This window comes from Podarcis melisellensis (genome assembly GCF_964234715.1).
Source record: "Podarcis melisellensis genome assembly, chromosome: 7".
In the NCBI taxonomy this organism is placed as follows: domain Eukaryota; kingdom Metazoa; phylum Chordata; class Lepidosauria; order Squamata; family Lacertidae; genus Podarcis; species Podarcis melisellensis.
In genome coordinates, this window is record NC_138539.1 from 86,145,648 (window position 1) to 86,169,008 (window position 23,361).

Here is a 23,361-nt window from a genome sequence, read left to right on the forward strand (position 1 = left end):
GGGCGCACAATGCGCCTCCTCCCCTCGCTAGTATTCGCCCCGGAGCCGCGGCAAAGGTGTAAAAGAGCCACATGCGGCTCCGGAGCCGCGGGTTGCTGACCCCTGGTCTAGGACCATCAGGGTTGGCATAGCAACTGGGCAGGGCTCCTGTGGATGTGCTGGTATGCTCAAGGGATTATGGTGACCTGTATCAAACCTTCCCCATTTTGTAGTCCTTCCTTCATGGAGTAAAATAAAAGTGGAACAGTGCAAATCCGATGTATGGTTGCTTTTCTATGAATTTATAACAGAAGCATAGCGTATGTAGTGTGTGAGCATGAGTGTATGTGAAGTTTGTACAAACTGAATGATTGGGGGGTGGGTTTCCTGCCTCAATAGGAAGTCGGAGGGAGGGAAGTTGTCTGATCGTGAAGCCACAAGATCTGCATTTGGTCTCAGTCTCAAGATGGAACGTGGGAGAAGGTAGCAGGCATTCAAGCGAGGCTCTGATAGGTGCTCTGAAAGTTTCAGGTTGCACCTAGCACTGCTGGGAAGAAAGAACAACCATATACGGTAACAACTGATCCCACCTATCCGAAAATATAAAACCCATGTGGCTGTGAGCTGTGGATGCATCAAAAGGGATTTCAGTATCTAGGAAAACAAGCAAAATATTACAGAAAGCAGTTGTCTAATTTAGGGTGGCAAGAGCAGGTTAAGGGGAATCAATTTATTTCTCTCTCGCTTTTAAAAGCCTGATGATGCACTTGAGAACACATCCTTAAGGATGGGAGGAAAGAGACAATCTTTCCTGAGTTTTTCACTTTAAAAAGTGAAGCTCGGACAATGCAGTTGGGAAGTGCTCACCCTTTTAAAATGCCTCCCGTGCCAATTGCACAGTTATTGGGGGGGGGAGAACATTCATCATCATTAGTGATGTCACAGATTTTAACCAATCAGGCCCCAGTGGGTCACACAAGCATCTTACCTCCACCCAACATGGCAATGGAGGAGCTAACTGCTGGAGGAAGTGTATTTAAACTGCAACCTTGGGTTATGCCTTTGAGTGCTTGGGAAACATAATGTGAACTAGCAAAAAGCAAACAAACCAAGGGGGGGGGGAATGCACTCTGAAGTGATGGGGTATTTTTCTTTTCAAGATGGAACAGGTAGCAATACAAATTCAGGTTCCCAGGAATTTAAGCCCTTGCTTTGGGAAGATCACTTGGAGCCTTTGCAATAACCAGATGACCAATAGCCCCAGGACACCACTTCTGTCGACTGGGAAGGCCCATAATCTAGGTATGACACATTCTTCACCTATGCAAGAAGACACAAAAGGCTGTAGCTTCTTCACTCACTCATTCTCCCAATGTACAGCTTTACCAGGGAGTTGACTAATACTTGCACCCAAGGCCAAAAAGCAAAGCACCACATATGTCATAATGCATCTATTATGTATTCAAAGGCACTGAATGGGATTTGGCCATGGCCATGCCATGTTGAATTCATCATGCGAAAGGCTGGGCTGGATGAATCCCTAGCCGGAATTAAGATTGCCGGAAGAAATATCAACAACCTCAGATATGCAGATGACACAACCTTGATGGCAGAAAGTGAGGAGGAATTAAAGAACCTTTTAATGAGGGTGAAAGAGGAGAGCGCAAAATATGGTCTGAAGCTCAACATCAAAAAAACGAAGATCATGGCCACTGGTCCCATCACCTCCTGGCAAATAGAAGGGGAAGAAATGGAGGTAGTGAGAGATTTTACTTTCTTGGGCTCCATGATCACTGCAGATGGTGACAGCAGCCACGAAATTAAAAGACGCCTGCTTCTTGGGAGAAGGGCAATGACAGGCCTAGACAGTATCTTGAGAAGTAGAGACATCACCTTGCCAACAAAGGTTCATATAGTTAAAGCTATGGTTTTCCCAGTAGCGATGTATGGAAGTGAGAGCTGGACCATAAAGAAGGCTGATCGCCGAAGAATTGATGCTTTTGAATTATGGTGCTGGAGGAGACTCTTGAGAGTCCCATGGACTGCAAGAAGATCAAACCTCTCCATACTGAAGGAAATCAACCCTGAGTGCTCACTGGAAGGACAGATTGTGAAGCTGAGGCTCCAGTACTTTGGCTACCTCATGAGAAGAGAAGACTCCCTGGAGAAGACCCTGATGTTGGGAAAGATGGAGGGCACAAGGAGAAGGGGGCGACAGAGGACAAGATGGTTGGATAGTGTTTTCGAGGTTACCAGCATGAGTTTGACCAAACTGCGGGAGGCAGTGGAGGACAGAGGTGCCTGGCGTGCTCTGGTCCATGGGGTCACGAAGAGTCGGACACGACTAAACGACTAAACAACAACAACAGTGCCATGTTGAATGGATCTGAATCATGCCATCCACACACAGAGAAGCCTTTCAGAAGAGGAGACTGAGAAGGTCCCAAGAAAGACACAGAAGAGCTCCTTCTCTCCCCTCCAAAGGCCATTACAGGTCAGAGCTTGATACTGGCCTCCACACACAGATCAACCCAACTTCAGCTGTGCATCCAAGATGAGTCTGGGTGGATTTAGCACCGTACCTTCAGTCTGTGCACCAAAGCATCCTGAAAATATAAAACTCTCAGAGATGCTGCACCTAAGTTGGACATGCTGGGCTGGCTGCAGACTGGATGGCACATTGGCATTAATGCTTTGGTATTTAGTTAGGGACGCAGGTGGCGCTGTGGGTTAAAGCCTCAGCCCCTAGGACTTGCCGATCGAAAGGTCGGCGGTTCGAATCCCTGCGGCGGGGTGCGCTCCCGCTGCTCGGTCCCAGCGCCTGCCAACCTAGCAGTTCGAAAGCACCTCTGGGTGCAAGTAGATAAATAGGGACCGCTTACCAGCGGGAAGGTAAACGGCGTTTCCGTGTGCGGCTCTGGCTCGCCAGATGCAGCTTTGTCACACTGGCCACGTGACCCGGAAGTGTCTCCGGACAGCGCTGGCCCCTGGCCTCTTAAGTGAGATGGGCGCACAACCCCAGAGTCTGTCAAGACTGGCCCGTACGGGCAGGGGTACCTTTACCTTTTAGCTTTAGGCACTTGGTTTTCCTTGGCTATCCTTGTTCTGATTGTCATCAGCGCCACCCACTCGCCGTCGCAGTAGACCAGCTCTTACCCCATCTGTGCTCTTCTTCCAGACTGAAAATGTTGGTGAGCACCTGGGTGGGATGAGGCAGGGCGCAATAACTGCAAGCAGCAGGTATCTTCTTTCCATGTCCTGAAGCCTCCAGGCCATATGAGGGCTTTAATAATGCAGATTCGAATGCAACAAAGAGCAGCCAGCTTTTCCCTGCAAAGCAAGAACACTTTCTCTCCCCTGGGCTTCCTGCCTCAATGTTAGCAGACAAGGGATTAGTGAGCAGACCTTCTACTGATGGAAAAGGGCCACCACCAAATTCAACATTCTAGGGGTTTCCAAACCACAGACTGGCTATACTAATTTTGCTCAGCTCCAACATAGTCTCAAAAGAAGAAATTGTTGCCTGGCCTTAGCGCCAAGGGAGGGCAGGTGTTGTGTGCCTGTGTGAGGCTGCGGCTATGAATATGTTAGGGCAGCCAATAAAGCTCTAATACTCTCCAGGTTTAAGGTCTCAGTTATTGGAATTGATTTTCTAACATCTTGTTAAAGTGTTTGTGCAAGCTGCCTAGCCAGCTGCTCCTTCCTGTAGCCTTGTGCTGCTGGACACAGTATCTCTATAATGGGCTCCTTTTGACCTTGTGGTAGGTAGTTATGGACTTCACTGTGCCTCGTGATGTGCTCAGGTAAACCCAGGCACAGGAGCAATGTCACTGCCCATAATACCAGCCTCGGCTGCCAAGGAAACAAGAGTCACAACAGGAGAGAGGGGAGGGAAGGTCAGTGACCAACATGCTTAGGTGGGCTGCAGGGCTGCCTTTAGCATTCATCAACAGGGCAAAGGCATCAACTCCTCCAAAGGGAGACTCTTGCCTTACAATATCTTTCTTGCTTCAGAATATGCTTGGTAGTCCTGTTCATTCTGAATATGGGAAATTCAGCAAAACCAACTTTTCCGAAATACAGACAGGGCTGGGAAAGAAGGATACCAATAGTATGGGAGAGAGAATGAATTCCTTTACATCCTCCTCAGTATTGCTAGCTCACTCCTCCCATGGCTGGGAGCTCCAGGGTCAGCCTTTATCAGGGTCATTTCCCTTGTGAGGAGGCAGCACCAGAGACATATGCTTATTTATAAAGGTACAGGTTGAGCCTGGGGGAAGGAGGCAAGCACAGAGCGCTGATCTTTAATTCAGCAACAACTTCCTCAAAAGCAAACAGCATTTCTTGGGAGAACCAGGCACGGGCTTTGCTGCTGCAGTCCATCTACTGAGTTGTCTTCATTTTTATTTTACTCTTACCCAAGCTGTCCCACCAATCACCACTAGCTAAATCATTTTAGCTATTAGCTAAACAAACACCTACATCACCTTAACCCTGGTGGTGCCTTCCTGATCTGTGGTATACAGTGGTACCTTGGGTTAAGAACTTAATTCGTTCCGAAGGTCCGTTCTTAACCTGAAACTGTTCTTAACCTGAAGCACCACTTTAGCTAATGGGGCCTCCTGCTGCCGCTGCGCCGCCGGAGCATGATTTCTGTTCTCATCCTGAAGCAAAGTTCTTAACCTGAAGCACTATTTCTGGGTTAGCGGAGTCTGTAACCTGAAGCATATGTAACCTGAAGAGTATGTAACCCAAGGTACCACTGTACATAGGAATCATAGAATCATAGAGTTAAAGGAACCCCAGGGGTTATCTGGTCCAACCCCCTGCAATGTAATAATCTCAACGAAAGCATCCTTGACAGATGACCATCCAATCTCTGCTTAAAAACCTCCAAGGAAGGTGAGTACTCCACCTTCCAAGGAAGTCCATTCTGCTGTTGAACAGCTCTTACTGTCAGAAAGTTCTTCCTGATGTTTACTTGGAATTTGAAGCCATTGGTTCGAGTCCTACCCTCCAGAGCAGGAGAAAACAATCCTGCTCCATCTTCCATGGGACAGCTCTTGAGATATTTGAAGATGGCTATCCTATTTCCTCTCAGTCTCCTCTTTTCCAGACTAAACACACCCAGTTCCTTCAACTGTTCCTTGTAGGGCTTGGTTTCCAGACCCTTGATCATTTTTTGCCAGGTTTCCATACCACCCAACAATCTCACTTTGAATGAGACATCATGGAATCACTCGCCTCTGCTGCTGCCACTACTGTACTCTGGGAAGTGTTATTTTTATAAACTGCTTCGTTCTAGTATCAAGCACTATATAAATATGTGAAATAGAAGTTCTTACTTGCTCTGGCATATTGTCACACTGACCTTGGCACAGAAAGCCCCTGCCCAGTGCCTTTTTCTTTAAAAAATGTTTAGGGGTACTCTCATTTTCCTACTCATATTGAAATACTGCCCCTCAATGAGGCCAAACTTAGATTCACAAAATGTTTAGGGGTATGCAGACCCCTGCGTACCCCCAGAAAAAGCACTGCTCCTGCCCACATTTCCTTTGCTACCCATTTCAGATGAAAGTGAAGATACTTATTTATTTTCTCTTTTTGCAGAGGGACCCTCCTGCGTACAGTCATGTTTCGGCGCTGCATCACTGGGAAACTGCTATGCAGACGCTTCCTTAGATAACACTGGGGCGCAAATAGGACACAATCTCTCTGAGTGACCCATAATGGCAGGACATGGCAGAGTTCCATCTCTTCTCTTTCTTTTGAATTTTTTTAAAAAATAGGATTAGTGGAATTTGAGAAACATGACTGGTGAAACTTTAGCTTTCTACCTCCCGCACTCCAACTTTTAAGCATTTCCTTGAAGTTGCAGGAAACTAGGAGTTGAACATGTTAAATACCAAAAAAGTGAATCTATGAATAATACTGTTAAATCTACGCATGACAGCAGCCTGGCAGTAGGCAGCTTGGCCTGATGGCAAGATCACATACTCCTAACATCTTACATCCATCTGCAGACATGCCTACATGTTTAAGGGGAGAGACTGTTAAGCAAAGCGAAGGGGGTACCTGAGGCAGAGATTCTAGGGGTCACTAGCTGTCCCACCCCCATCCTCCTGGGCCAGCAACCCAGCGGCTGTGATGTTTGCTTGCTTGCTGTTACTGGCCAGCTATCCTCCTTATTTTCCTTCTCGTGACACATCAGAGAGTGCTGGCACAGAGAGGCGGCTGTGCCTGGCCCCACGGCACACAGTGCATGGCATAAATTGCTCTGCTCACACGATCCACACACCACCACCACTGCTGCATTGCAGGAGCCATCTGAGCAGGCGTGAGAGTGGCAGCGGCAGCAAGGAGTTGAAGGACGGAGCTGCATGTCACATGCCTCATGGCCTGTCCTGCTCCCCCTACACGAGCCTGCTGCCTTTGGGGGTGTTGGACAATGCTGTCTCCCACGGACAGTGTTGAAGCTTATTACATGTGCAGCAAGGGTTCCTGTTACTCTTGGAGTATGAAAAATAGATCCCTGGATTCTCTGTGTTCAAGGGCAGGCACACAAGTCTCACATCACAACTATCTCTATAGTGGTACCTCTGGTTGCGAACAGGATCCGTTCTGGAGCCCCGTTCGCAACCTGAGCAGAACACAACCCGCGCATGTGCATGCATGGGTCATGATTCACCACTTCTGCACATGCGTGTGATGTCATTTTGAGCGTCTGCGCATGCGCAAGTGGCGAAACCAGGAAGTAACCCACTTTGTTACTTCCCCGTCACTGTGGTACGTATCCTGAAAGAACATAACCTGAACCTAACGTAACAAGAGTTATGACTGTATACCATCTAGTCTCTTCCAACAGATTTGCCTCTGAAGAAATTCGGAAACTTCAACTGGTGCAGAATTCAGCGGCCAGGTTGCTCAGTGGGGCAAGGCAGTTTGAGCATATTACACCAATCCTGGTCCGACTGCATGTGCTAACACTTTCTGGGCCCAATTCAAAGTGCTGGTTTTGACCTATAAAGCAATACCTCAAGGACCGCCTCTCCCCATATAAACTGACCCGGATCCTGAGATCATCTTCGTTTGCCTCCTCCAGGAGAGATCCGGAGGCTGGCAACACAAGAACAGACCTTGCCTGCAGTGGCTCCCCATTTGTGGAATACTCTCCCCAGGGAGGCTCGCCTGGCACCTTTGTCAAATATCTTTAGGTTCCAGGCAAAAGCATTCCTCTTATCTAGGGGTCAGCAAACTTTCTCAGCAGGGGGCCAGTCCACTGTCTCTCAGACTTTTTGGTGGGCTGGACTATATTTGGGGGGGATGAACAAATTCCTATGCCCCACAAATAACCTAGAGATGCATTTGAAATAAAATGACACATTCTACTCATGTAAAAATACGCTGATTCCTGGACTGTCCGCAGGCCGGATTGAGAAGGCGATTGGGCCGGATCCGGCCCCCAGGCCTTAGTTTGCCTATCCATGCGTCTTATTCTAGGTCTTTGACTGATTAAACAATCTGTGGCCCTTTAAATGTGTCAGGGAATGTTTTTGTTGCTGCTGTTGTTATGTCATGTATTTTATGCTTTGATATTGTAAGCCACCCTGTGGGCAGTTGGTTAGTTGGTTGGTTGGTTGGTTGGTAGGTAGGTACATACAGTGGGACCTCGCGATGCAAACAGGATCCATTCCGGAGCCCCGTTTGCATCCTGAACAGAACGTAAGACGCGACTGTGCATCTGCGTGTGTCGCATTTCACCGCTTCCGCGCATGCGCGTGACATCATTTTGACCATCTGCACATGCCCAAGCAGTGAAACCCAGAAGTAACACACTCTGTTACTTCCTGGTCACTGCGGAGCGCAACCCGAAAATACTTATCCTGAAGCGTATTTATCCCGAGGTATGACTGTACATACATACATACATACATACATACTAAAGTGGAAATTGATAGTTATTTCTTCACAGGCTCTGCGTTGGATTGCACCGACAACCCTGGTGCGGATGCCATTGTTAGGAAGAGGAAACTAGCTAAGTCTCTGGCCACGAAGCCAGGGGTAGCTCCCACTGGCAGGTGGTGGGACTCTAGGAAGTGAGCCATTTTGCTTCTCCTCAGCTGGCTGGCACAGGCCACGGGCAGCAGCTCAGTGTTTAATTACTGGTACCGACTGCGAGTGATTTGAGATGGAAAATGTCAGGTGCCGCAGACCGTTTCCCTTCTTCATGGCCATATAAACAAGCTTTGTGGGAGGCAGTCCAGAGTGAGGACAGCACATGAATGGTGATAGCGCAGAGTGCCAGCAACAAGTTTGATGCGCAGATGCCCCTGGGCTTGCAAAGATCATATCACATTTCGTGAAGATAGGGCACAATTCTAACAGTTGCTCATTTGCAACACAGAGTGCAACAGCTCTCTTCTGGAGTCTTTTTTAGAAGACAAGAATCCGGACCACATTCCTGGAGTTCGTCTCTTGCCTTACTGGAACTGCATCTCTCTGCACTTCCTATCTCTGTCAACAGCTTGAAAAAGATGAGAATCAGCCACAATGAGTGAGGAAGTTAAATATAACTCAGTGTGCTGGGAGTGTGTGTGTGTTTGTGCAGTGGCACACTGCTCAGCCCACGCAACTGCAAATTTTGCACCTCGGTGCTCAGCTATGTGGACACTGCATGGTCGCACATCTCAGTGAGGGATGAAATTCAGCACTGTAGGTGCTGCTTAGAAGAGGACCTACCAGGGATCAACCTTGGGACTTATTAAAAAAGTAAATACCAATGTATTTGGACAGAGATCTCTCCCAAATGATATCCCAGCCCCAGACACTAACACATCAAATCATTCCAATCTACAGGAATGTAAAAGAAAACGAATTTGAATCTGCACTATGATCCTAGATCCAAGTGGCTGTAACAGGCCCTCCTGTTATACCCCACCAATGTGGCTGGATCACTTTCACTACTAGAAGAAGCAAACCAGCCCCACTGTTCAGTGTGAAGCCTCAAGGCAGAAGCTTCTGTTTGGCCCTGAAAGTTTGATGGCCCTGAATCTTTCGTGCATTGCTGAAGAGTGCTGTTGAGCATGTGCAGAGTGCCCTTTGCTCCCCAGAGCCACAGTCAGGGACAGGATTGCTGTTTGTTTTGGGGCCTCTGTGGTTTCTGCTTACAATTTATCGTTAACCTGCATCTTGTCTCCATGTAAGGTATTGAGAGCTGCACACACACAAAAAATATTTTAAAAAAGAGGCTGGAAGCAAGAGGGGTACGAAAGGGATGCTCCACCCCAGAGCCAATGTGCTGCTCCTTACGAGGCCGCTGACATGTGTGTATAAAACTTACCCCACATATGTGGATCTCTGCACCCACACAGTACAAATCCTCACCCACAGCGTCTCCTGGGAGCAAGCAGGTCGATGGATGCATTTCATTTCTTCTTTCATGGGGAATGGCAATAGGGACCAGGCTGCTCTTCTCCTGATCATCTCTTCCAGCTTCAGACTTCCTTTCCACTTCCTGGGATTCAGCCTTGCAGGTCTTGGCTGCTTCAGTGGCGTAGCGTGGGGGGTGCAGGGGGGGCCGGCCGCACTGGGCGCAACATCTGGGGGTTAGGGTTAGGGGGCGCAAATTACTTGCCTTGCCCCGGGTGCTGACAACCCACGCTACGCCACTGGGCTGCTTGGCACCTTCTCCTGCACCACGCAGAAGGGAGCCTGACTCCCTCGAGGGCTGGCCTCCTACCCCACACCTTCACCTTTCCCTTTGGGAAGGCCTCTCCTCCTCCCAGAGGGGAGGGGTTGTGAGCGGGAGCAGCTTCCCGCAGAGGCAGGGAGGCGTATTTCGCTCCCTGCTCCTGACTGCCTATGCTGCCACGGCCAAGCCTCCCAGCCGACCAATAGGGCCGGCTGGTGGGCGGGGCTAGCCATATTTAAACAGCCGTGGCAGGACTCAGTTCCCAGTCCGTTCTTGCTTGCTTCAGATCTCCCGCCCTCTCTCCCCCTTAGGTCAGCTTCTTTTGCATATTGACCTTGCTATGGACTTCGGTTGGTTGCCTTGGTTGCCCAAGGGGACTGGTAGGACTTTTTTATCCATTTGGCAAATTGGCACCAGCCTCTTGGTTTTTTGCCTACCTAGTAGCAATTTGTCACAACTTTCTGGTATTGGTGGTTAGGCATTGGAATATGTGTGCTGTGTTGGAGGATTGGGCAGTGGCATAGTGTGGGTTGTCAGCAAGGCAAGTAATTTGCACCCCCTAACCCGAGGATTTGTGCCCCCTAACCCGTGGATTTGCGCCCCCTAACCCGTGGATTTGCGCCCCCTAACCCTAACCCCCAGATGTTGCACCCGGTGCGGCCGCCCCCCCCTGCACCCCCCACGCTACGCCACTGGGATTAGGTGCAGGCCATCATCTACCCCCTCCTCTTTTGAGTATTCTGTTAAAGAAATCTGGCGGTTGTGGATCCTGTCCAATGCCCTGCTGGTGGCTAGGGTCATGGTACGACCCTGGTGACATCATGGGGAGCTTCCAGTTGTATTTGCATCAACAAGCTCCTCCCATTGGTTGTTAACCCTGATATGACTCCCGGCTGAGCAGGGTGGAGTCTTGTATTGCTGTTTCATCCAATACCTAAGCCAATACTACTCACATGCTGTAACCAATAAAAGTTGTGGCCCAATTTTGCCCATTAACCTAAAATAATGTGTCTTTGTGTCTTATTATAATCCTATGTGACTCACAACTGCTGCAGAAACTGTCTCTCCAATGGGACTTTTGGGTGGCAGCCACTCACCACAGATGGCCAGTGGGAAATGCTATGTTCATGCACACTGTGTAGGAACCTTAGTGAAGGTTTGCATTTTCACAGTGTCTGTTTTGCAGAGAACTGCAGCAAGTGTGAAAAGAGGTGCTTTTGCAGCTAAAGCTGCAACAAGGGGGTTCAAGCCTTTGCTTCCATGTTTCTGTGAATTGGTGACTCATCCCTGAGAGTCGGGATCTCTTGCAGAAGCTGCCAGCATGTTGGGGAAGCAAATTGCATATCTGAGCCTCTCTCTGGAACCAAAAAAGAAAACTGGATGGCATTGCTAGCCGTTCAAGAGCGAAGCATTGATTTGTATTTACATCTGAATTTGGGTTTTGTGTGTGTATGTGGTAAGTGTAAAGACAGTTTGCAGTAAAATTTTGGAACTCCTTTCTTGGTGTGAGTTTATTGATTCATATCCGGCATATGGTCCAGATCAGGAGATACCACTCACATGTAACCAGCAGCAGGCTCTTCTTCAGTCACTTTCCCTTGTTGCTTTTGTTTTAACTTTGAAAATCACAATTTCTCCAAAATACAGAGTAGTTACCATATGGTTGAGCTTAGCAACTGCCTTCCTTGACTTTTTTTTTGTCTGTAGCAGTTTCTATCTTTTGCTAAGCATTTATTATTATTAGTTTAGAATATCCATTTTTAAAATGGATTTAAAAATAATAAAGAAACGTTCTAAATAAAAAAAGGCATCCAGTTGACCTGTTAGAGATTTATTTTATTTATATAGTTCTTATAGTATTTCAAGTGCTAAATGTTTGGTAACATTGCCTCAAAGGAAAGCTGTGTTGCACTCCTATTTACCCACCACAAATGATATCAAAGTGAAAACTGAGGGGAAAAACAAGTACTTTAAAGCTAACTGGAGGAGGATCATTTTTTGTAGCCAGAAACAAATTGTGGGGAAAGGTTGCAGACATTTTATTTTTCCAATGCTACCACACTGCAGACGGTACATTCAAAAGAAAAGGGGAGCGAGGGGGAGCCCCACAGACTCTTGAGTTCAGACACTGCCCGGCTCTCTCGCCCCAAAGGCTGGTCCAGCTTAACACTCACTTCCTGCCATTTGTCTGCTTCAGATTATACCCAGGGGTGCTTTTCTCGCACATAAACCCTGTATTCCTTTGCGCTGTTGGGGGAAAAGCAAGGTTGGGAGTGAGCTTGAGTAGACCAAAGAATAGGAAAGAACAAGTTTTTTCTAGCTCCTCGCTTCCTCAGCTGCTTTTCATCACAGACACAGACACACACACACACACACACACCGGGGGGGGGGGGGGAGTTGAGAGGCAGAATCACAGATAAGGGCATTGTTCCCATGGTGGTGATAAAGGAATGGCAACAGAACCATTGTGTTCCATAATGGCCACAATCATTTTGTTTGTCCTAGTATTTCACAGGACTACAAAACCCCGGCAAGATCTGTTTGATCAGACGCAGAAGTGGAATGATGAATGTGTACTGCACAGTATGGACAATAATGTCTCTATCAAACTATCTCCAGCATGACTCAACAGTTAAATTTCGGAGGACATCACTGTGGCTCCTGCTCAGAGCATTATTGGACGGTGCATATTATTTGGTCCAGAAAAGCTACCCTGGGGGCTCATCCAGACTTCCTTTTGTGCTGTGCTTCTAGGCACAGCTTCACACTTTAAAGCAGCATGTCTGAGCACTTTCCCCTTTTTGCCCTGGTGCTTTCCTTGCAAAGACCTGCTTCTTACCCCTGAACTGAAGCAAACGACAATCCACAGAAAACCCAAAATGCCATTTGTTCCGATTAAGGGCTTATCCACACTTACCTTTCCTCCATGCTTTCAAGGCACAGTCCGCACTTTCATGTTCCATGTCCAAGTGCTCTTTTTTTCTGCTCCAGAGCTTTCCCTGTGAAAACCCACCCTTTAAAGCTGAATCGGAGCAAACAGCAGTCCACAAAAAGGTGAATTGCCATTCTTGTGCTTCAGCTTTAAAGAGCAGACTTTCGCGGGGAAAGCTCCAGGGCAAAAAAAAGGGGGGGGGAGAAAGTGTGTTCAGACATAGAGCTTTAAAGTACAGACCTGTGCCTGGAAAGTACAGAGTAAAAGAATTTAGGTCATGAGCCCTAAATTCCACAAGTCCACCTAGACCAACGTGTGACTACCAAGGTTAAATAATTCTAAATGCATCATTAGAAACGATATCAGTTTTTTCAAAGATTTAAAAAATAATAAACTTGGGCACCCTCCGTTTTCAAAGAGGACAATGTAGTTTCTAATGATGCATTTAACATCACATCTAGTTTGACCCTAATTTTAATATCATCTAGTGGCGTAGCATGGGTTGCCAGTGCCCGGGGCAACATGGAGGGGTGGGGGTGGGTAGGAGGGAAGCAGACAGAGTACACATGTGCATTCAAGTGCCTCACGGCACCTGTGTCACCCAGGAGATAATAAAAGAAGAGTCATTCCTTTGTCTGGAGAAGTCGCTTCCTGGTTCACATGGAAAAGCCATTTTCAATGGAGGCCAGCGATGGATGTGCACAGCTGTATTGAGGGTGTCGAAATTACGCCCCTAACCATTCTCACCTGTGGCAACTGCCTTTGTACCCTGCCACGCTACGCCACTGATCCCAGCCACCAGCTACGTGCATGAAATTTTGGTACAATATCCTAAAGTGCCATATTCCTGAAAGGATCGTTCAACAAGAAGAAGAGGGCAAAAGTCTCAGACTTGCTGAGCATTGATGGATGGATGTTGCCACTTCCTACTCACTTCTCTCACACACTAATAGCTGCTCTTGGACAGTTTGAGCTACACAACAATAACTAGGAGGAGAGACACTGAGCTGTCCACCACTGGAGTCGAAAATATTTTTAAAAATACATATTAGAATGCTCACTCATTTCACTGTGCGAACACAGTGAGCCTTACTCTTGAGTAAACAAGCTTAGGACGATGGTGCACTGTAGATGCTCTGTTGAGTGGGCTGCAGGGGGGAGCACATGCTTGTGATTGGGGGGGGTGTATATTCAGCCCTGCTGCAGGTGCTGATTTTTCACCCACACCTCTATGTGGCTCAGGGCAAAACCTAGCATGGCATTAGTGCTCTGACCTCACACATTGTTCAGCAGGAAAGGGCTCGAGCAGCAAAAGGAAAGCAAAGCCCAATGCAAAAACAGTCCAAGCGTGTCAGTGCAGAGGACCTTTTCCCATTTCGAGCTAAACCAACAGGAGTCCAGAAATGCCCCCTTCTTAATCTCTATGCAAACCACAGCACAACGTTGCCTCGAAGCTCCTGCATCCAAAATAATTGCTTTCTCAATACATCCACTCTAATCACCTAAGAATCTTCAGGCCCTAAAACAGCCAAGTGGTTCTCTGAAGAGATTTAGCCCAGATTGCATCCAATTTGTCAGATTTTATTTTTAAAAAAATAGATATATGCATATAAAGATGATTTGATAAATACTAAATGAAATCCTTACAAACCCTGCCTCCCAGCCCCATGCAGCCCTGTCGGGTGAGCTTCCCCCTGGCCGGCCAGCTCCTGCATTGTTCGATTTGGGGTCGTTCCATCTGTGCCTTTTACCTGATTCTCTCCGCCTTCAGATCTGCCTGTAATTATATAGCAAGAAGGCAGCCAGCTGCACACCCAGCCAAAGCCGCTTGCCTAAGCCGCTTCCAGATCCCCATTGTTCTGCCGGCTTTATCCATGAATGTGTTTCACAATGCATGTGGCACGAGCCACTGCCATTAATCCGAAGCAGCGCGCAGCCGAGGGATTGAAAGCGCCCCCCCCCGTCCTCGTCCCCACCGCCGCTCCCTTCAGAGGGAGGGGGCGGCCAAGCCAGGGGCTGCAAATTCTCACGAAGGCTACAAGCCAGAAAGGGGTGCATGGAGGTGGGAGGCTGCTGTGCGCTCCCATCTTCCTACAGTGGGTGATGTGACAACTGCCTCCCGTTTCCCCCATCTCCTTTTGCTTCCTATTCTCATGTGATTTTAATATGTCCCTCTTCTACCCTCCACGGGAGTGTGGTTAGCAGCCAAAGTGCATGCAATCAGTCAGAGCCAGCAATTAAGCGGCAGCTGCAGAAGCAGAGCCCCTGGTACTGCCGCGTCAATATCCCATTAGCCAGGAGACCCATCCATTATTTGCAATTGGACAGAGCCCAGAAAGTGGGGTGGCACCCTCCCCCCCCCCCACTCCATGAGTCAACTGGAAATTCAATTGCAGAGCTGAGGCCCCCATCCGTCTTCTCCTGCACAGGAGGCAGCGTGTGGCGTGGTCCCATTCAGCCTCATTAGCACAGCAGCGACCCAGCTCCCTCCGCGGGCTCTTTCTGCCCTACACATGCAGCCCACACTCTGAACTGCGGGAGCACCACAGAGGCACACTCGGCGCATGGCTCAGTGCCGAGGACAAGCAAAACCGTCAGTTTGGTAACAGCGTGGGTTTTCCACAGTTGCCAACTGATCAGGCCACAAAGGCGTAGCTTGCTCCTCCTGCTATCTCGGCAGACGTCAGCTGGTAAAGTTCGTGCAGTCAGAGAATAAGCCTTCCCACTTGGGTATACTCTTCCCATACTTAAGGCCTCCTCTGCTTCTGTTTTCCCAAACAGGCTTTCTGGGGAGGGCAAGTAGACAAACAACTTCCCCAAATACTGAGAAAAGAACTGAGGAAGCCATGCTAATGGATCAGGGGTCCCTTGGGCAGTGGCGTAGCGTGGGTTGTCAGCACCCGGGGCAAGGCAAGTAATTTGCGCCCCCTAACCCATGGATTTGCGCCCCCTAACCCGTGGATTTGCGCTCCCTAACCCTAACCCCCAGATGTTGCACCTGGTGTGGCCGGCCCCCCTGCACCCCCCCCCACGCTACGCCACTGCCCTTGGGTTTGGCCATTAGCAAGCAGAAAAATGACCACAGAGACAGAAACCTCGTTTTCATAAAGTTGCAAACAATGCCCTCTCAACTGTCCATGTTTATGAGTGCCCCGCTCCCAATTTTTAAAGCCCCGGTACCTGATTTTGGGGGACACCTGGTTAAAATGATGTGGTGTTAGCTGTTAGATTTGTTGCTCTTTTGGGTTCAGCTTTCTCCCCAGGAACTCTGCAAGTTAAATTGCTAACACCTTGTGTTTAAATTGTCTGCGCCTTGTGTTTAATGCATCTTGTCTTTAGTGCACTTCCATGTAAATGATGATGGTGTTATCATCCAAGGCACACGAACGAGCAGTTCCCCCAGTGTAGCATCCGTGAAGCTGAGTTAGGATCCTTTGCACTCCCAGGGATCCGAAAGAGGAAGGGCGTCAGGGAAGCAGCACAAATTACAGAGAACCTAGCAACTCTGACAACCACGGTGACCATGGCAACACCATCTGCACACACCAATCAGAGCACAGCCAGCTGATGGCCCGCCCATTGTTGCCATGTAGGAATTAAGCGAATCCACACATGGTGACAGGGAGATGCCTCTGTAGCATCACTTTGCATGCACTTAAGGCACAACCCGCCAGGCGTGGGGACACCTCAGCACGTTCCTCTGCATGTGCTACTGCAGCAAAGGCACCCAAAACGCTGCAAGCAAATGCTCCTAACCATCTATACACAGAGGTTTAAATTACCTTACGCCACTCACACAAGGGCTGTGCACATACTGTACATTTAAAGCACACCCCTTCCCAAGAATCCTGGGAACTGTGGTTCCCTTAAAGAACTACAGCTCCTAGAACCCTTAACTAAGTACAGTTTGAAGAATTTAGGAAGGGCGGTGTGCTTTAAATATATGGTGTGCATGCAGCCACCACAGTCTGCTACTAGCCACCCAGGGAAGGAGGCAGGGACAGGAAGTCCAAGTAGCAATTTGGGGAGGAAGCCTGCAGAACAACCGCTAAAGTGTCTCACTGGGACAAGCTTTCACACACAGCGACAATTGGGAGCAAACCCCATTTGGGGGAATGAAGGACCCTTTTGGCAGGTAGGGAAAGGATGGCACTCCGGCAAGCAACAAGAGAGCTCAAGATTAGTTGAGCACTGTTGAGCGACAGGATGGGAAACAAAAACAGCAGGTTTGAGCCCCACCAGGGGAATGGTAGAATTAAGGCCCAACTCACCTTCTGCATGCCTGTTCAGTTATGTCAGAGACTAAAGAGAAGGAGTAGGAAGGCTCTCCAGATATGCTGCCTCCACAGGAGACAGAAGGAGAGCAGCACATGATGGGGCATTTCTCACCCACCAGCCTACAGAGCCAGCTCTGGACCAAGGAAGCATACCCTCCAACATTTATCTGATGAAAAATAGGGATGTCCCATTCCATGCCGATAATTTTACTATTTATACACCACACATCTTATTGGGTTGCCCCAGCACTCTGGGCAGCTTCCAACATATATAAAAAATATGAAAATATTAAACATTTTTTAAAGAAAAAAACTTCCCTATACTGTACAGGGTTGCCTTCAACGGCTTAGGAGGTTAGATAATTCCATCCCCTCCAACATTTCTCCAATGAAAATAAGGACATCCTAAGGAAAAGTGCTGGAGGAGACTCTTGAGAGTCCCATGGACTGCAAGAAGATCAAACCTCTCCATACTGAAGGAAATCAACCCTGAGTGCTCACTGGAAGGACAGATTGTGAAGCTGAGGCTCCAATATTTTGGCCACCTCATGAGAAGAGAAGGCTCCCTGGAGAAGACCCTGATGTTGGAAAAGATGGAGGGCACAAGGAGAAGGGGGTGACAGAGGACGAGATGGTTGGATAGTGTTTTTGAGGTTACCAGCATGAGTTTGACCAAACTGCGGGAGGCAGTGGAGGACAGAGGTGCCTGGCGTGCTCTGGTCCATGGGGTCACGAAGAATCGGACACGACTAAACAACTAAACAACAACAAGGAAAAGTGGGACTTTCCAGGATCAAATTAGAAAATGGAATGATTCTCTAAATCAGGGAGGTCCCTGGAAAATAGGGACACCTGGAGGGTCTAAGAAGGTCATATGAGGAACCCTAGGTCTGTCAAATAGCACATGTTTCACAAGCAGAAGATCCATGGTTCAAACCTTGGATGTGATCTCTCACTAGCAGAGGTTGGGCAGAGTTAGGCAAGCCTGAGAGGATCCTATGCCAAGAGTCCATTGGAAGGAGTACAGCATAAGCCAATGGTCTGGCTCCCAGGCATCAGGTACCCCTCTAGGCTAGCTCATTAGCTGCTCCTTGCTTGATTGCCAATTGCCCCAGAAGAACTTGTTCTCCATGCACATGGGTCAGTTGCAGGTGGTTGTTAGTTTAGCACGCAAGCAATAAGCAGGAGACTGTGCAGTGGTTAGAGCAGAGTTTCCCAAACTTAGGTCTCCAGCTGTGGTTGGACTACAACTCCCATCATCCCTAGCTAGCAAGACCAGTCATAGGTGCCAACTCCCTGAGGCCCTGGGTGCCTGAGCACCCACAAAATTCCCCATGAAGGGGCCAGGCACCCACAAATTTCAGGGCCATGCACACTGCATGGCACCCATGGCCCTGGGCACCCACAGTCGTGGGGCCAGGCTTGCTCTCCTGAGACCAGTGGTCAGGGATGATGGGAGCTGTAGTTCAATAGCAACTGGAAACCCAAGTTTGGGGAACCCTGGGTTAGAGGACAGCCCCCCTTGCCCCTGCTGCCCCTCAAATATCCAGAGGAGGAGAAGCTGCAGGTCCTGAGGCAGGGATCCTTATCTGATAGGCCCTATCAGCAAAGAAGCAACAGCACTTGCAAAGTGAAACCTTGCACTGAGTAGCATCAGATGGAGTGGCTTCTGGAAGGCGGAGGTGGATGAAGAGTGTGCAACATGTCCCATCAGGTTTCATGTGCCTTTCCTGCAGGACACACAGCAGAGGGGCAAGTGCACACCCTCCCCAGTCTCAGGATGGCTTCACCAGGCAATACATAACTATCTGCCCAGCACTTGCAAGGGTATAACAACATTGGCAAGGGAAGGCTGGCAGCCCCGCAGGGGAACAGCAGGGATCGCACTCATCACGGCTGCTAATCTTGTGGTTTGTGCTGCACTGGGACTGGGGTTCCCCAGCTGAGAAGCTAGTGCAGATGTGCAGGGGGTGGGGGGAGAGAATACCAGGGGTAGGTAACCTAAGGCCCGGGGGCCGGATGCGGCCCAATCACCTTCTCTGTCCGGCCCATGGATGATCCAGGATTCAGCATGTTTTTACAGGAGTATAATGTGTCCTTTTATTAAAAATGCATCTCTGGGTTATTTGTGGGGCATAGGAATTCATTCATTTCCCAAAAAAATATATAGTCCAGCCCACCACATGGTCTGAGCGACGGTGGACTGGCCCACGGCTGAAAAAGGTTGCTGACCCCTGGAATAAGCAATGGTCAGCAGCTGCAAGAGACAAGCCCCGAATGTTGGTGCTTGATAGGTATGTGAGCACAAGTGACTATGAGAGCGCGTGTGAGAGAAGGGCTCTCCTAGTGTCATCCCCTCAGACTCCTTTCCCTGTTGGGGGAGAACATAGAGCAACGGAGACAACTGTGTGGGAAGTTGCTATGGCACTCCCTGTGCAGTGGTTGTTTGTGCTGCTCAGACTGTCTTCCTGCAATACCAAAAGCACCGTGACTGTGTCCTCCGTGCCTTGCTGCTTGTTTGCTGGCCTCCTGTACCTTTTTTAAGCTGCAGGGTGCAAATCAACTAACATTTTGCTTGCTTTCCGATTCACTCTCTCTGCAGCTCATCTCAGCCATCTTCCAGGTAGGCTTCTCCATGAATGACCTGTCCACTACCACATCCCAGCAGGGCTCAGGGTCTGCTCTCAGCCCCTCTGAGCTTCTGCAAGGGCAGATGCCAGCCTCCCTCACACTGCAGGCATAATGGACACACACCATCCCAACCTCCAAGCAGGAGTTCCAGGCACACACCCAGGGTTTGCATTCCCCTTGGAATTGGGGACAGTGGGGACTGTGGCATATTTATGATATATGGCTTATCTACATATCTACATATCTACATCCTGAGCCTACTATGGAGGGGTTGACAGCATTAACTTATCCACCCCAAGAGGGCTTTGCTTCCCTCATAGATGAAGCCTTGAATTAAAACAGAAATCGAACATTGCCCTGACTCTCTGGCATTCCCGCTTCCAGCTCTCCTCACTCAACACTGTCTTAGTCCTTTGAATTACCTGTGAGTTAAGGGAGGGGGCCCCACCCATTTGCCCCTTCCTTTGTTCCCTGAATGGCCTATCACCCAAGTTATCACCTCACCAGAAAGCCAGCCTGGTTTATATTCCAACACTTGCTGGATCCAGGGGCTAGAAGAGTCTTGGTACAGCCTTCATCCCTCCCCCATCAACTCATAACAACTATATAGCTGGAAGGGGAGGGTGATGGTGCCTGGATAGAGAAATGGCTTCTGGAAGAATAACAAGCAGGTAGTGATAACCTGGCAAATCACATGTCAGGGGATGCTGAAATTGGCAAAGATTGGGTAATCCAAAAGGCAACCTCAGAGAGCCAGGCAATTGGCTTATGCAGCACTCCTTCTGATTGGTTCTGGAGTCACACTCTCTCACATGTGCCTCCCAGCCAATTCTAGTGAGAGATCATACCCAGAGACTGAACTAGAGGTGTTATTTGCCTAAAGAAAAATTAAGATGTTTGGGTGTCCCAACTGATCACTACCAAAGCCTTGAGAGGCGTTTTTGAGTGTTTGATATGAGCACTCAAAAATCCCAGGTTAATTGCCAGAGTGCTAGAAATCCAAATTCCTCTCTGGACCCCAGTTGGGAATCTTTAGACATCAATGGAAGAAAGATTTTGACAAGCAAAACTCAAGTTCAAACATGGATACTTTATTGTCCTTATCACACACACAGCAGATGTTGTAGCAGTTGCTTTTGGCTTGCAAATCTCCTTGTCTTCAGCAACAGCTAGCACACAGCAGTGTGAAACCCACTGCAGCAAATTATGTAAAGCCTATTCCAAAATCACCACTCTAAAGTTCAAGCAGATCAAGCCATGAGCCTCACCTGGGGAAGCTGCAGAGACCAGAGCAGGGACAGGGAGGGAGGGAGGGAGGGAGGTGTGCTTCGTTATCCATATTAGGGCCTACTTAAAGGTAAAGGTAAAGGTACCCCTGCCCGTACGGGCCAGTCTTGACAGACTCTGGGGTTGTGCGCCCATCTCACTTAAGAGGCCAGGGGCCAGCGCTGTCCGGAGACACTTCCGGGTCACGTGGCCAGCGTGACAAAGCTGCATCTGGCGAGCCAGAGCTGCACACGGAAACGCCGTTTACCTTCCCGCTGGTAAGCGGTCCCTATTTATCTACTTGCACCCAGAGGTGCTTTCGAACTGCTAGGTTGGCAGGCGCTGGGACCGAGCAGCAGGAGTGCACCCCGCCGCAGGGATTCGAACCGCCGACCTTTCGATCGGCAAGTCCTAGGCGCTGAGGCTTTAACCCACAGCGCCACCTGCGTCCCCCCAGGGCCTACTTACTTCCACCCAATTTTCTGGAACTGGAACTGTTTTCCTGTACCTTGAGAATCCTCTTTCCCTTGAGAATCCTCTGTCTGTACACTAAGATCTTCTCAGAGTTTCCTGTGCCATTCAAGGTCCGGGGAGCAGGCGCTCCCAGAGAAAGGGTCTTCTCAGTGTTGGCGCTCCAGCAATGGTAGAATGGTAGAAGGCTCCCCCAGCATAAAGGCCTTTCCTTGGTCTAGGGTGCAGCAGGCAGCAGAGGAAAATCACCAATAGAGGAGAGATCCCTGGGACATCCTTCCCTGGAGCATAGAGCATGGTTTCCCCCTGGAGATCCATTGGAGAGAAGCACACAACACACCTCCTGTGTTAATGGGAGTCCTCTGCCCTCCCAAACCCTTCCCCAAAGTTTGACTGTTTACTGCAGAATCGGTACAAACGCCGGTCAGGTTTCTGCAGATTGGTCTTGGTTCAGATTCAGCAGTAAACAGTAGTTTTCCCAGGCAAATGGCAGGACCAAAAAGAAACCAAAACTAAACCCCTCTCAGACCAATGACTTGAAATCACTTGAACATAGCTGTCAATTTACAGATTTGAAAATAAGGGACAGCCTCGAAAATAAGGGATCAGCAGCCAAAATAAGGGATCAACAATTACTTTAATAAAATACATATTTTGTTGCATGCAAATGGCTTTAGATACCTGTTAGGTCCATAAATTACCATATAGCATATATTCAACACAAAAAAGCAACAATTTGTTGTTGACATGGCACTGGGATAAGGGACTGTCCCGCCAAATAAGGGACACTTGACAGCTATGCACTTGAAATCACAGGACAAATAAAAGTGTGGCTGGGCCTGGGTGTTGGTGGAGCTGCCCTTAAAAAAAAAATCCAGCTTCAGGCTTCTCTTGCTCTGGGATTGCTACCAAAAGGGGCCTCTGGAGTTATGCCAGAAACTGATGACTGGCGGGTTGTTTGTTTTTTGCCATAGTGGACAGACATGGAGGAGAAGAAAGCAAATAGCCTTGCTTGTAGGCACTGGCACCTTTCCTTTCTACTTGCTGAGCGCCCAGGAAGGTTCCTAGTGAGAGAGAGATGCACATAGTCATCAGAGCCATCTCCTCTCTCCGTGCCGGGTGACTCCACTCCCCCAAGCCCAGCCTGTAAACTGCTGACCTCTCTCTAGCCCATGCTTCCAGCAACTCCATTTATTCCCTGATTTATCTGCTCCTCAGGAGAGACAATCTCTCCTCCACACACCCACACCCCCTTAAGGAGCGGGTGGTCCAATGTATTGTGGGCAGGCAGACATGCAGGCAGAACTGTGGGGTCTGAGAAAGCCCAGTTGTTTCTAATTTATGGTGCTGCCACACACTGCAGCAGCCAATAGCTTTGCAATGATGTAGAGATTTGCAGTCAAGGCCTCTCATAAAGAGATTTAGGAGGGCCAGAGACATAATTAAAGCTCCCTTCCTTGAGTATTGACTTCCAGATGAACACAGAAAAATAACTACATTTCTCACAGTCCAGCTGAATAACTGCAGTGCCTCACCTTTCGGCGGACAAAACCAGCGCATGTCCTCTCTTGCCATGGCATGGTTAGGGTGTTGCTGATCAAGCAGGACTTCCCAAGTTAGTGTGTGGAGTTGTGGCTCCTCCTGCATTTGTCCTCACATACTTGGGCAGGGTCAACCTGATGAGGATCTGTGAGCCTCAGAAATGAAAGGTAAATGCCCCACCAATGATGAACCTGTTTGTATTTAACAGGGTGATTCCACAAGTCTCCTTCATGTCAGACTAGGACCTGGAAGACCAAGGTTCAAACCCCCCACTCAGCCAGGAAGCTCACTGGGTGACCTTGGGCCAGTCACTGCTTTATATTCTAGGCAGAGATATATCTGTTAGATATATTCTAACAGATATCAGGATAGTTTAAGTCTCCCATGACTACTATATCTCTACTTTTTGAATATTTCGTAGGATTGCCATACATCCAGAATTTCCCAGACATATCCGGAATACTGCAACCGCAAGCAATGTCTGGAAATGTCCAGGAATATCTGGATGTATGGCAGCCCATGGCAGCAGTGTTGTTTTTGCTGATTATTATTTTTTAATATGGCAACCCTAA